Below are 14,189 nucleotides of genomic sequence, written 5' to 3' on the forward strand. Positions count from 1 at the left end.
TACAAAGCAAAAAGTCTGTCTTTCAGTCCTTTAAAGTCACTTGGTCTGACAGAGGCTCTTTCCCCGCTAGCTTCTTGAACCTAGAGCTGAGCAAAAAATTACTTAATTGTCCAAAGTAGTATATGAGGTTAGTGTGGAGGACTTCATGCATTCCTGCTTTAACTTTATCTGTGAGAGAGCTGAGAACTGAGCGAGACATTCCTGCTTCTTGAGACTTCCCTGGGCATCACACTGCATCCTGTAGAGGAGGAGGGGCTTCATCACTTCAGGCCTGGGGTATAAATAGTCCCAGAGGGCTTTGGAATCAGACTGGGTCAGTTCTGTAGGAAAAATAAGGCCTAATAGCCATGACCCCTTTCCACCCCATGTTTTTAGCCATAGGGGTCTTAGCAGCCAAAGTAGCGTCCAGGGGCACCAGGAGCCTCAACTGGCTATTTCCCCCTCCCAGCACATCTTGATTTGTTGAGAAGGTACATTTGAATTAGGTCTAGAGAAGGTAATATTGTGTAGAACACAGGGCTTTTTGTTCAAGGCTGTCTGCATTAGGAAGTAGAATTATAGAGCAGTGTAGATTTACATGGAGTATCTTTGGGTTTATTACAACCCCAGGCTTTATGGTTTGGAGCCAGGACAGTGCTTTCCAAATTCTTTCTTCGTCGAGGGGCTTTGCAGTCCTGAGATTTTGCTTTGGTGGCACTGGTTACAAGATAAAGATTCACAGTTAGAAAATTCCAAGCTAAGGATTATCATCTGGAGCCATTCCACAGTGGGATCCTTGATCTGACTCTTCACTGTGTCACTCACAGCACCTGTCACAGGGCGTGCTACCCAGATGGTGCTCAGTAAATTTATTGAACAAGTTTATAAAGTTACAAGTTGCTTTCAGTTTGGATAATAATGCTCACTCTTTCTGAGACTTTGTCCATTACACTGCATCCCCTGAGATCGTATCATGTTTAGAGGTGGGAAACAGATGTTTGTTGTGCTCACTTTGGGAGTATGGATAACTTTGGGGGTGGGGGAGTCAAAAAGTATTCTTTGAAAAGCAAATGACTCTTCTGTCCACTTATTAATAAGAGCTGAGGTTACAATTCATTGGAATGAGTTTTGTTTTTGCTGAAAAGTAGTAACCAGTTGATCTATCAACAACTATTTGAGTGCCTACTAGGCAAGCAATAAATCAGTGATTGATAGATTTGGAGATGGATAAAACAATTGATTTAACTTTTGTTTCTCTCAAATCCAGAGAGTGATTAAAAAGTCATTTATTTTTCCTATTGGGAAAGGTATATGACGATGATTAAGAGTAATGATTAGGAGCATGGTGGGGGGAGGGAGGACAGAGTGGCTGGTTTGAACTTGGGTCCAGCTGACTTTATGTTTCTTTGGGTATGTCACTTCCTGAGCCCAGGCTCCTCTTCATGGCACAGGGGCAGTAATCTGTCTCTCCTGCCCACCTCATAGGGAGGAGGTGATGTAACCTGTGTTATGAATTGTAAGGATTGCACACCCTGAAGTGGTTGTCAGTGATGGGGGCGAGAATCTAAGAGTGGCCCTCAGGGGGTGCAGAGGACACCAGGAGCCTCAGGCCTGTGACTGGTTGCATTTGGTTCTTCTACCCTCCTTGGGTACCAATTCACCCACTGTCCTTTGTTAGACGTATTTCCCAGTTTAGCTTCTCTCTGAGCTCAAGAACAACAAGTTACTGTGTTCAAAGCTGAATGAATTGCATCTGGTACATTTTGTCCTTGCATCTTGTGGCAAGGACTAAAAGGTATTCTGGGAGCTTGCCAAAGTGAGCAGTGGCTTCATCACCAGATGAGAACACAGTCACTTAGGAAGGCCAAAGCCCTGGAGAAGAGCACTCTTTCTGGTCCAGAATTTCTCACTGATCCCAAGCGCTTGTGAAAGTGATCTTTTGCTTATTCACTCTCCCATCCTTCCGAAGGGAAGGCTGAGTTGCTTCTCAAGTTTGTTTTGCAACCACTGGGGTGAGAATTCTGGTTTATTGAAAAATTGGAATTCAGAAACAAGCAAATACAGGCTGGTGTTTTTGGAGGAAGAAGGAAGCTCAACTTACAGGAGCTTCTGGCCCCGCAGTTACACGGCTCCCCAGTGGAAAGTGACCCCTTAGCTGTGGAAACCAGGCAGGTGGATGGATGCTTTGCCTTCTGACTGCCATTGTCACACCCCTTAGCTGCTGCCTCCTCTCCCTCTCCTGGAGGAGTAGTGCAGTTCAGCATGGAGATAAATTTCTGGCCTGAGTAGACCTCTTTCAAATAAGATTATGCTCTTCTATGGCTAAGACGTTATTCATTCGCCAAGGTGTATGCCTACATCTAGAAGTGATAGCATCTTATTACTGTAATAATATTAGAATCATATGGAAGTGCCATTTTTATAAATATAAAATTGGCACATAGTGGCCATTTCATACCGTTCTTCCCACCACTTCTTGAGATTTTTATGATTTCTGTCATATAGTCAATCTCAGATAGAAAATGGGAAGCCTACTTGAGTATGTTCCTTATCTATACTTGACCTGTTTTCTTTGGTCTAGGCAAGTAATTTTCAAAGTGTTCTCAGAGGCTCACCTTCATCAGAATCATCTGGAAAGCATGTTAAAAACCCAAAATCTGTGTCCTAGTTCCAGAGATTCTGATTGGGGTTGTGTGTGTGGCTGGACTGTGCATTTTTTCTTTGTTTACATTTTTTTCCTTGAGCTAAAATTCACATGGAGTGAAATGTACAAATCTTAAGTATACTATGGCATGACTTTTGACAAATGTGACCTCTTGTGTAACCCAACCTTTATCTTTTCTGTCAAGATAAAGGACAATGTGACCATCATCCCAGAAAGTTCTCTTGTGCCCCTTTACAGTCACTCCCCACTGGACTGCATTTTTAGTGATGCCCAGGGCTTCTTATTAATAGTGGCTGAAGCCAGAGAGCCACTGTTAATTAATGAACAACAGCACAGCTCGGAAGTTTAATCTGGCAGGAAAGGTCGGGGACCAAGGTTGCCATGCTGAATTCAAGGTTCTTGGATTCTGTAGATCTTGGATCCTATTGAGAGGGACTATATTTAAAAAGGATATTTTGGCAAATTAGTTAGAAGGAAATTGCAGCGGGTTCACCTTTGGGCCTGCCTTGCTGCTGCCTTCCCAAATCAGGGTATTTTCAGTTCTAGGTGTTGAGCCTACATTGTTGTTCAGAGTTTTAGCTCGTTCAGGCTGCTGTAACAAAATACCACAGACTGGTGGCTTATAAACAACAGATATTTATTTCTCACAGTTTTGGAGGCTGGAAGTCTAAGATCAGGGTGTCAGCATGGTCGGGTGCGGGGCCTCTTCTGGGTCGCAGACTTCTTGTTATATCCTTGTGTTGCAGAAGAGGTTAGGGAGTTCTGTGGAGCCTCTTTTATAGAGCATGAATCCCATTCATGACGGGTCCACTCTTGTGACTTAAGCACCTGTCAGAGGCCCCAGCTACTAATACTGTCACCTTTGGTGGTGAGGATTTCAACATATGAATTCTAGGGGAACACAACCGTTGAGACCATAGCAGAGCCTTCGCCTGCCAGGCTGTTGTTTGCTCTTATCTTATCCCCCCTTGTAGGGGTCCCTGCAATTCCATGGTTAGGGGTTCCCAGCTGCTTACTTTTCTATGGCTGTTCCCAGTCACTCAAAGTGTGGAAGACTGCACCATCCTTGACTTCTGCCTGGTGACTCACTTGAGCGCCTGTCTCCCTTTATGATGTTACTGTTTATTTTTCGTAATGTAAAGGTTTGTCATTTGACACACGTTATTTCATTTGATCCAGAGCTGGTGGTTGACACAGACATACCCTTCACCCCCCATTGGAGAGAGAATGCACATGCGATAGCTAAACTTAAAAGAATCAAAACATGATAGATGGTCAGAGGCAGGAACAGTGATAGTGAGTTGAAGGGTTCTGGAAAGATCACATGGAGGCAATGGCTAGAGCTGGACCATGAAGAATGGGCGGAGCCAGAGAATGGGGCATAAGGACCTGCAAGTGACCTAGGTGAGTTTATGATGACATCTTGCTTTTAAGTAGCATTTGATACTCTTTAGCATTATTTACCTTCTCTTTTCCTTTCTAACAACTCTGTGAATTAGATGCGGCAGGTGGTTAAATCCTGTTTATTGTTGAGAAGTTGAGGTGCAGAGAAAAAAAGTGATTTGCCCAAGACTACGCAGTGAAGTTAGTGGCAGCCTGCACTTCTGACCCTTGCTATCTCGAATTTCCTGTGTCACCTGACCACCTGCTGGTCTTCAACCCACCCTCCTACCCCAGAACACCTTCATTGCTGGTTTCCTGCAGTGTTTTGTTTTGTTCTGTACTACGTGGTGCTGCTAAAACAAAATCTTAAAAAAAAAATCGTTTCCTCTGTAGCCCATAGCATCAAACACATTTATTTATCTTCTGGAGTCAAGCTGGTCCTGACTTTAATTTGATACTTTTAAGATAACTTGAGGAGGACAGAGTAAGAGTATGTTTGGGCTCTTTTTCTTTCTTGAGATTGTAGAGAAGTATTAGATTTCAGAGTCTAAATTTAACATAGTAGTCACTAGCCAGATGTGGGTACTTAAATTTAAATTACAGTTATGTGCCGCATAACAGCGTTTCGGTCAATGACAGACTGCACATACAATGGTGGCCCTATAGGATTAGTATCATATAGCCTAGATGTATAGTAGGCTATACCATCTAGGGTTGTGTAAGTTTACTCTGTAATGTTCACACCATGACGAAATTGCCTAATAACACATTTCTCAGAAGGTGTCCTCATTGTTAAGTGACCCATGACTGTGGTTATAATGAAGTAAAACTTAAAATTCAATTCCCCATTTTCATAGCCACATGTGGCTCATGGCTCCTACATTGTCAGTGCAGAAATAGAACATCACCATCATTGCAGAAGGTTCTATTGGACAGAACTGGTCCAAAGCTGCTGTCTCAACTGAGTGACTTCTCCATAACCTCTGATCCTCCGTAACTTCTAACTTCTCCATAACCTCCGACCTTGCAAGGTGGGCTTGGAGTGCAGAGGAGTGCAATGAAGTTGTCTGTGGTACTGACACATGTCTCAGGCCATGTTCTCTGATTCATCTTCCTAAAAGACACAAGCAGTCATTTGTTTTTTCACGGAGAGGGGCAACCTCTGACTTTAGCTGTTGGACTGACTCTTGTACAGGTGCTACTGTGGTTGTGTAGCATGCCACGATAGAAGCAGAACCAGTGTGTTATCATTTGTCCTATAGTTATATGTGGCATGCTACACATGCCCTTAGTGGCACATTCTTACACGGTCGTGTGTGGCTGGATCACCGTATAAGAGTGAAGGTATGTGCCTGTATCTGGGGAGGCACAGTTGGGGAGGACAGCTGCAGCCAGAAGAGCTCCTGTACAAAGGAATGAGCTGCCATGTTGCTGCCTCCGCTCTTAAGAATGTTCTTTGTTGTGGTTGCTGGTCTCTGACTGGAATTTGATGTGTACATTCTTTGAGTTTGCAAGAAAAACCCTGAATGCAGAGTTACAGGTGAGGGACTGCTCTTAGTTCAGATGCATCGAGGCAAGTTGTTTTATGCACAGTGGTTTATACAGAGAGTATTCTTTTGGAAGGGTGAGGCAAAGAGGGCTCTTGTGTGTCTCAGCATGTACACTGCCTTTGACTGGATGGTAAGACATCCCAAGGGCTCTGCTCTAGGTTTTAGTCTTTATTCTACCAAGATTATGGTTTATGAAGCGTGGAGAAGAACCACTTTCATACTAGCTGTCTAGAAAAGGCATTGCCTCTTTTTGGGTTTTCCATGGCCATTATTGGGTTATTGTCTCCTATTGAGTTTTCTATGGCCCAGTTCTGAGCTAGACCTGAATCAGAAAAGGAAAGTTCACTTTTTTCTCCACCAGGCCATCATGTATCTATGAATTAAAAGCCCACCTACATAACTGAGGCTGTTGGTAATGATTGAGTGGTTAGCACTGGGATGCTTGTGACTTTGGGTTGGGTTGTAGAGCTCCATGGTAGAGGTGTAGACTCTCTCTTTAGAATGCTGTCTTTGTTCTTGCCCTGAATTCAGCCATTTCCTTAAAAAAAAACAAACAAGAGATTTTCATACAATAAACTAACCATTTAAAGATTCAAAATGCAGAACCTTTCATCACCCCTGAAAGTTTCTTGTCCCTTGACAGTCCATCCCTTCCTCCACCCCAGCCCCAGACAATCACTGATATGCTTTCTGTCACTATAGATAAGTTTACGTTTTCTGGAATTCTATATATATGGAAACATGCATTATGTACCGTTTTTGGGGGGAGAGGAGGACATCTGGGTTATTTTATTCAGCGTGATGTTTTTGAGGTTCATCCATGTTGTAGCATGCATCAGTGTTTTGTTGCTTTTTCTTGCTGAGTAGTGTTCCATTGTGTGGTTATACCACATTTTATTTATTCATTTACTTGTTGATGGATATTGGATTGTTTCCACTCTTTGGCTTTCACAAATAAATGTGCTGTGGCTATCTGAGTATAAGATTTGTGTGGACAAATGTTTTCATTTCTCTTGTGTAAATACCTAGGAGTGGAATGGCTGGATTACCTGTTAGGTGTATGTTTTACTTTATAGGAAACTGCTGTGCTCGCTTCGGCAGCACGTATACTAAAATTAGAATGATACAGAGAAGATGAGCGTGGCCCCTGTGCAAGGATGACATACAAATTTGTGAAGCGTTCTATATTTTTGAAAGGGGTGATTAGGCATATGTGTATGGTGATGGATTTTAATTAGTCTTTGGGTGGTGAACATGATGTAATCTACACAAAAATCAAAATATGATGTACACCTGAAATTAAAAAAAAAAGAAATGGCCAGACTGTTTTCCAGAGTTGCTGTGCCACTTTGCATTCCCAAAAGCAGTGTATAAGAGTTCCTGTTGGGGCCGGCCCCGTGGTGTAGCGGTTAAGTGCGCACGCTCCGCTACTGGCGGCCTGGGTTTGGATCCCGAGTGTGCACTGACACACTGCTTCTCCGACCGTGCTGAGGCCACGTCCCACATACAGCAACTAAGAAGGATGTGCAACTATGACATACAACTATCTACTGGGGCTTTGGGGAGAAAAAGGGAAAAGAAAGGAGGAGGATTGGCAATAGATGTTAGCTCAGGGCCGGTCTTCCTCACACACACACAAAAAAACAGTTCCTGTTGCTCCACATCCTTGCCAACACTTTGTGTTATCAGTCTTTTAATTTCAGCCATTCTAGTGGGTATGTAGTGGTATCTTGTTGTGGTTTTATTTTTTATTTCTCTGATGAGTCATGATGTCGAGCATCTTTTTATGTTTATTTGGCATTCCTGTCTTTTCTTTGTGAAGTGTCTATTTAAATCTGTTACCCATTTTTAACATGGGTTGTGTTCCTATTATTGAGTTTTAAGAGTTCTTTATATATTCTGGATAATACTCCTCAGTCTTCTTTTGAATCTTTTAGTCATTTTTATATCTTCCTAGTCAACTAAGAAAGTGTTTTAAAACTGAACTTTTAGTGTTTAAAACTGAACTCACTCTAAAACAAACCTATTCTGTCATTCTTCCTCATCTCGGGTAATAGCAGTTCTATCCTTGGAGTCATTCTTGACTCCTCTCTTTCTCCCCCAACCACGTCCAAGCCATTGACAAATTCTGCTGGCTCTACCTTCAAGATACATTCAGAATCCAACCACTTTCCACCACCTCTGCTTGTACTACCCTGTTCCAACCCACCATCATTTATCCTCTGAATTATTGCAAGAGCCTTCATCTACTCCCAAATTCCTGCCACTGCCCCTACCGCATCTTTTCTCAAAGGTAGCAGCCAGAGTAATCCTGTTAAAACATAAGTGAGACCATGTTACTACTCTGTTCAGAATCTACCACTGATTTCCCAATGATTTACGAAGGCTTGTAAAATCCTTCGTGGTTTGGCCTGCTGTAACCTCTCTCTCCTTGTCTCCTCCCACTCTCCATCCCCCTTGCTCACTCTGTTCCAGCCACGCTAGCCTCCTTGCTGTTCTTCAAACATGCCAGACCTGCCTCAGGTTTTTTGCACTTGCTGCTGTTCCCTCTGTCTGGAATAATTTTCTTCCCCCAGGCATGACTCACTCCCCTTATCTCCTTTTAGTGTTTGTTTAAATATCACCTTCTGCTCAGTGTATACATTTAATTTTGAATCACTTCCCTTTACCCTCTGGTTCCAAACACCAAGTATAAAAAGAAAATTAAAGATGTAATTATGCTCAAAAACAAGATAAGCATATCTAGGGGAAAAAATAGAACAGAAATACAAAGCAAAGATGGATGCTGAAGCCACAGTCCTGTTGCGCTGTGAGTCTGAAGTTGGCAGTGGTGCACTGCTCCACACCGGTGGGGCAGTGGGAACTAAAAGTAGCCCATGTCAGGAGGGGACTGGAGCCAGACTTACTGCTTAAAACCAAGGTCTAGGATGGGCTGCTCCAGCTATGAAAGGAGGTTAAAAACATTCAAGACAATTACTGCTCTGGGTGAAACCTAGGGCGGTAGGAAGAAACAGATACAGCCTGGCAGCTCACACTTGGGCCAAGGCCACCTGGAGGCCTGAGGCCTGAAGTTTACAGCATGGCTGTGTCCTGGGGGTCCTGATCTCTCAGTACAAGACCTTTTCTAGGCTTAGGAATCATGAGAGAAGTAACCTCTGTGGGAGGAGGGGTGCAGAAAAGACCCCCAATTCCCATCCCACCTCACCCCACTCCCGCTCAATTAACTCGTACTCCTTGGGTTTGCAAACCAAAATAACAAAGCATCTAAGGAGAACTAACTCTACGAAGATAGCCAACAAAATCAACAATGAGAAATTAATTTGTTCGAGATTAAATGAAAATAGAACGGTTTGACAATGACTGTATAATGCATGTTTAGAAGTATTAGAGATGAAAGAGGGAATTACAGCTATAAGAAAGAATAAGAAAATATGAAACACGACTGGCAGAAAGGAAATATTAATAGGTAGATGTGAAAAAGAGTAACATACAAAAGTTGGAAATGAAAGATAGGCCTTGAAATTTAAATCTTAATAAGTGAAACTCCAAACCAGACAAAGATGCGGATAGGATTAGTGAATCAGAAGATATGCTGAAGATTTTACCCAGAATACAGTAGAGGAGGAGTAAAAATATTTTGACAGAGTACGTGGGTGACATGGAGGGCAGACCTAAGCCTCTAACACAGATCTGCTAGGTGTTCTAGAGGAAGAGAGTAAGGGTGATAGCAGATTCAGCACTATTCAGAGAGATGAAGGCTAAGAATTTTCCAGAAACAATATAAGACTTGAGTTTTCAGATAGAAAACACACACAGAGTGCTTTGCTTAACAAGATGAATTAAAATAAATCCACAAGTCCACCCCCAGACATGTTGCAGTGAAATAGTCCAACATAGGGATAAAGCAAAAATCTCTAAAACTACCACAAGAGAGAAGATAGATGACCTACAAGGAAGTAACAATTTAAGGTAGTCTTTTTTTTTTTTTTTTTACTGTCTGCGCTTCTACTTCATCTCAAGCCTTAATCCTAAATACTAAGGCAGTAGGTTATTGCTTACACTCCAGTTGAAAGGTTTGCTCTTAGGCAGCCACAAATTTAGTCTCATTGAATGGGGAGAGGACCTGTGTTTGAGTGGCCACCCTCTGTTACATACTGTATTGGAAGTTCTGCAAGTTGGGGTGTTTCTTCCCGTGTTTTACAGATGAAGAACCTCGAGGCTCAGAGAGGCCAAATGACATGCCCAAGGCCACGGCTGTAAGAGATGAGTTCAGGCTGTGGCCCAGAGCCCATGCTCTGCACACCTCTCCCCGGGCGTAAAGCAGCTAGGCAGACATCCCGAGTGATCTGGAGTTAGTTCTCCAAGCTTAGGTGTAAGTTAAAGATCTCTTGCTGCAGCTCCTATTGTAGTGGATGATCTTTTTCTCCAGAGTTGTGAGTGGTCTCCTGGCTTCTGGCTGTGGGTCAGCTGCATTCTGATGAAGGAGATGGAAAGATGGCTGGTTGTCCTCCTGTACCAACAAACAGACTAATCAAATACGTGATGTACTCCCTACACCACCTCGCAGTTAAAAAAAAAAAAAGACTTATTTCTTGTATTAACATGTTGCTAGACCAAGTTTGCACATTTATTATTTGCTATTATGTATTACTTTTTTCTTCAGGTTAGGGAAATTGATACAGATTGGTAGTTTTCTTCCTTCCAAGGTATCTTTTGGTACAGTGTTGAAATTCAAACATTTCATTTTTTACATCTTCCCCCTTCAGTTAGACAAGGACCTGAGAGCTTTGCAGAGGTAGGAACTAGGCTTTTGCCAGTCAGGGTTTTGGGCAAAAATATCTGCAAGTAGACAGGAGACATATTAGGAAGATCACTGATTTATGGAGTGGGTCGAGTGTGCTCGAGATGGTGGTGCTATGGATGGATTTATTGTGTAATAAAGTCGTTAAGTTTGTGCTTTCTTAAGAAATCAAGGGATTGAGATGTAAAACAGTAATTTATCAGACACTTGGGCATTTACAAAATAGCCTAAGAAACAGTGTTTCCGTCTCTGGAGATTTCCTGCCAAATGTGACCACTATCCTGGGTTTGGTACTTTCATTTCTGTTGCCACATCTATCTTAATTGACCCAGCATTTGGCTGAATGTATTGTGGACATTTGCGTGTTCCTAAATTTGGGCCTTTGGCCTGTGGAGGCAGAGCATCATGAAACTCAGTTTGTCCTTCTCCCTAACTGTGAATGTGGCGTATATACTCTGGCACCCCCTAAACTGGAACACCCATCACTTCTAGAGGCCATTATCTAGATCCCTGCCAGCCCTTCTCTTTGTCTCATTGTTATTTATTTATTTATTTTTTTTAACCTCAGGCTTAACCAGATGACTAGGAAGATATTAGGACAGGAACCATCCTTAGCACTTCGATTGGGTAAAACATGTTACTTTCTTTTTAGCAGCAAGACGGTGAAGAGAATATGTTTGATGTCTGCTGCGGCAGGGTGGTAAAGAGCCCGGGCTCACAGGCTGCCTGGGGTTAAATCCCAGCTCTACCACTTTCTTGTGTGTGACCTTGAGCAAATCACTAAAACTTCTCTGTCTTGGGTTCCTCATCTACAAAACAAGAATACTAGGAATACCTTCCTCAAAGATTGTTAGGATCAAATGAATTAACACTTATAAAGCTAGTGAAACAGTGCCTAGAACACAACAAGCACACAATAAGTGTTAGCAGCTATTATTATTATCACTGATGTTTTAGTGCCAGGCACTGCTCGGGAAGTTTAACGTGTTATCGCGAATCTTCATAACAACCTTATAATGTCAGTATTGGTATCCTGATGTGTGGATGACGAAACTGAGATGGAAAGAATTCTGTCTATGCTAGGAGGCCCACCCAGGAGGCATTGATTGGTCTGTGTGGGCCTACGGCTCTGCTTGTTGCTCTGGACCCTGCTGCCCTCTCTTTTAACAGGCCCTAGGAAGCAGCCCTGTCCTCTTGCCCAAAGCTTTGGTACAATCAAAGTGAGAGCTGGGTGCACCCTTTAGTCAAGCACATGACAAGGCAAGCCAAGGCCTGACCAGTTCAGCTGGTAAAGGTACCGTGAGCCACTTGTAGATTCAGACAATTTGTTACTAGCATAGACAGCAAAAGGAAGGGTAGACGAAGGTGCTGGCTCCCTATGGTCTTTGTCCCACACACCAAAAAAGTATGACACTAAAACAGAAGGGGCCAGATGACCACAGTGTGAATTGTGGGATGCCCCGTTGCTGAGGAGTCAATTCTAGCCTACAACTAAACGATTTTACCCTCTGCACCTCTCTTCTGAGAGGTTCAGGGCAGGAAGCCTCATCTTCATCAGAACCCGGGAGATAATGAAACACTGTCTCATGACAGCCTCTCGGGAGACAGGGAAGTGAATGGGACCATGGCCTTGAAGTGCAGCTTACGATCCCCCCACTGCCCCAAGTCCTCTCTTGTTCATCGAGGATCATAGGCGTTCAAGCCTTTGCCTGTGTGGCCCATGTGGATACACGCAAGGGTGGCACGGCTGAGCCTTTCCCCTCTCCCGTCTCGCCCACAGGCCCACAGTCTCTCATCCTTTGACCTGAAGCTCTTGGGTCCCCTTTTCTGGCTTCTCTCGTGATGCACACCAAGGCTAGTGAGCTTTCTAGGAATAAATGTCAAGTTTACTCAACCTTGAAGATAGAGACACACATGGAGTATCTGTTACACACACTTACACAACATGGCCTTACCCTCACTTAGAAACACCATAAATACAGGTTTCTTTGTATGTGAACTGAGAGCCATGTGGTTTGTTTAGTTGGTAGCCTTGAACTTAGACACTACAAAAACCTGTCCATCAGTCTGACACCTAAGAACCGAGTAGTTGAAGAGTCCAGGAGCTTGTCCCCTGCGGGCCCCCCTAACCTAGTGCCCTAGAATGTTGGGGGGTGGGGGATGGTAACACAAAGCAAAGGATCTCAATTAATAACAAAAAGTCCAGAGGGCCTTTTTAGTCATCCATCTCTGGTATCAAATGCCGGTCACTGTGCTAAATTTTTAAGGTGCCCTTTTGCTAACAAGTGTGGGTTTAGAGAGTGGCTTTAACAAAATTGGCCAGGGCGGACCCAGCCTGGGTTATTACCTCCACTTTTCTTTGAGCAAGAACTTTTATAGGAGATGTAATAAACCATAGGTAGCTTAATGAGGTGAGGAATGGGCAAGAAACTGTCCTAGCTTGTGCTAATAATTCCTGATATATAGTGGCTGTCTCCAAGGAGCCTGAAGCACAGCTCAGACATTATCTCATTAATCCTCCCCAAACCCCCATGGGGTAGGCAGGTGGCAGGCATTCCCCTTACTCTCAAGATCAGAGAGAATGGGGGGCTTATGCGACTTGCTCAAGGTCATACAGGGTGGCAAAGCCCAGCATATAATTTATTGCTTTAATGTTTGAGCCTGTGGTTTCCTCTCCTCCTTATCCCCCCTCCCCTCCATTAACAAACTAGCAGGAATATTTTAATCAGGTGCTTCTCAACAAGTGTCCCTTCCCGAAGTGCTCTGGTTTGGAAACTCACCAGGGCAATTACAGAGAAGCAGGGATGGAATGGGGTGAATCTGTAGCCTGTGGGTGTAGCTAGTGAGTCCTCAAGGAGCCGAAGGTGCCCTCCTCCCTCCCGCGGGGTTCTTGCCCGCTCTGGATTTATCACGGCTGTCCTGCTTTCATGCATTCTTTGTGGTGGGTTTCGTGCTTGATTCCATGGTCTTGGGGATGTTGAATGGGGCTAGTTCCATGTCCACCCCACTCTCCTTTCACTGACCCTCCTCTTTTCACTCTGTTCATGGCCCTGGCTAGAGCTCTTTCCCTCTTAGGCAGTACACCGTAATATACCTTCCCTGCCCCCCGCCTTGGAATCCTAATTTATTAAGTATATTGGCTTCTGCCATCTCACTCAGGTGGTGCAGGTGCCATCCCTCTTTTACAGATGAGGAAACTACCTCGAGGCTGCGTCCTTTTCATCACACCATGCCGCTGAGGGTAATTGGAGTTTTGCCCTACTGTTTTTTTTTTTCTCTTTTAAATTGCCCTTTATTTGTGTAACTCTTTAATAACAGCTTTATTGAGATATAATTCACATACATACATTCACCTGTATGGAATGTACAATTCAGTGGTTTTTAGTATATTCACAGAGTTGTACACCATCACCACAATCAATTTTAGAACATTTAAATCATCTCAGAAAGAAACCTTGTACTTTTTAGCTCCTCCTCCCATCCTCCCATTCCTCCACCCTCCAGCCGTAAGCAACCACTAATCTACTTTCTGTCTCTATAGATTTCCCTATTCTGGACTTTCATATGAATAGAGTGATACAAGATGTGGACATCTGTGACTGGTTTCTTTCACTCAGAGTAATGTTCTCAAGGTTCACTCATGTCGTGGCATGTATCAGTACTCTGTTCCTTTTTATAGCCAAATAATATTCCATTGTATGGGTATACCACATTTTGTTTACCTGTTCACCCATTGATGGACATTTGGGTTATTTCTACCTTTTGGTTATTATGAATAACGTTATTATAACCATGTACAAGTTTTTGTGTG

General features: G+C 43.3%; 1 protein-coding gene and 1 non-coding gene across 4 annotated transcripts in view; both read left to right on the forward strand.

Annotated features, from left to right (window-relative positions):
• Positions 1 to 14,189, forward strand: part of ZNRF3 (zinc and ring finger 3) — a 148,300-nt gene that overhangs the window by 59,726 nt on the left and 74,385 nt on the right. The gene's annotated exons all lie outside the window — the stretch shown is intronic.
• On the forward strand, positions 6,663 to 6,769 carry LOC131398694 (U6 spliceosomal RNA). The gene has a single exon (XR_009216971.1). It is a non-coding gene; the product is annotated as a U6 spliceosomal RNA (small nuclear RNA).

This window comes from Diceros bicornis, chromosome 35 (genome assembly GCF_020826845.1).
Source record: "Diceros bicornis minor isolate mBicDic1 chromosome 35, mDicBic1.mat.cur, whole genome shotgun sequence".
Classification (NCBI taxonomy): domain Eukaryota; kingdom Metazoa; phylum Chordata; class Mammalia; order Perissodactyla; family Rhinocerotidae; genus Diceros; species Diceros bicornis.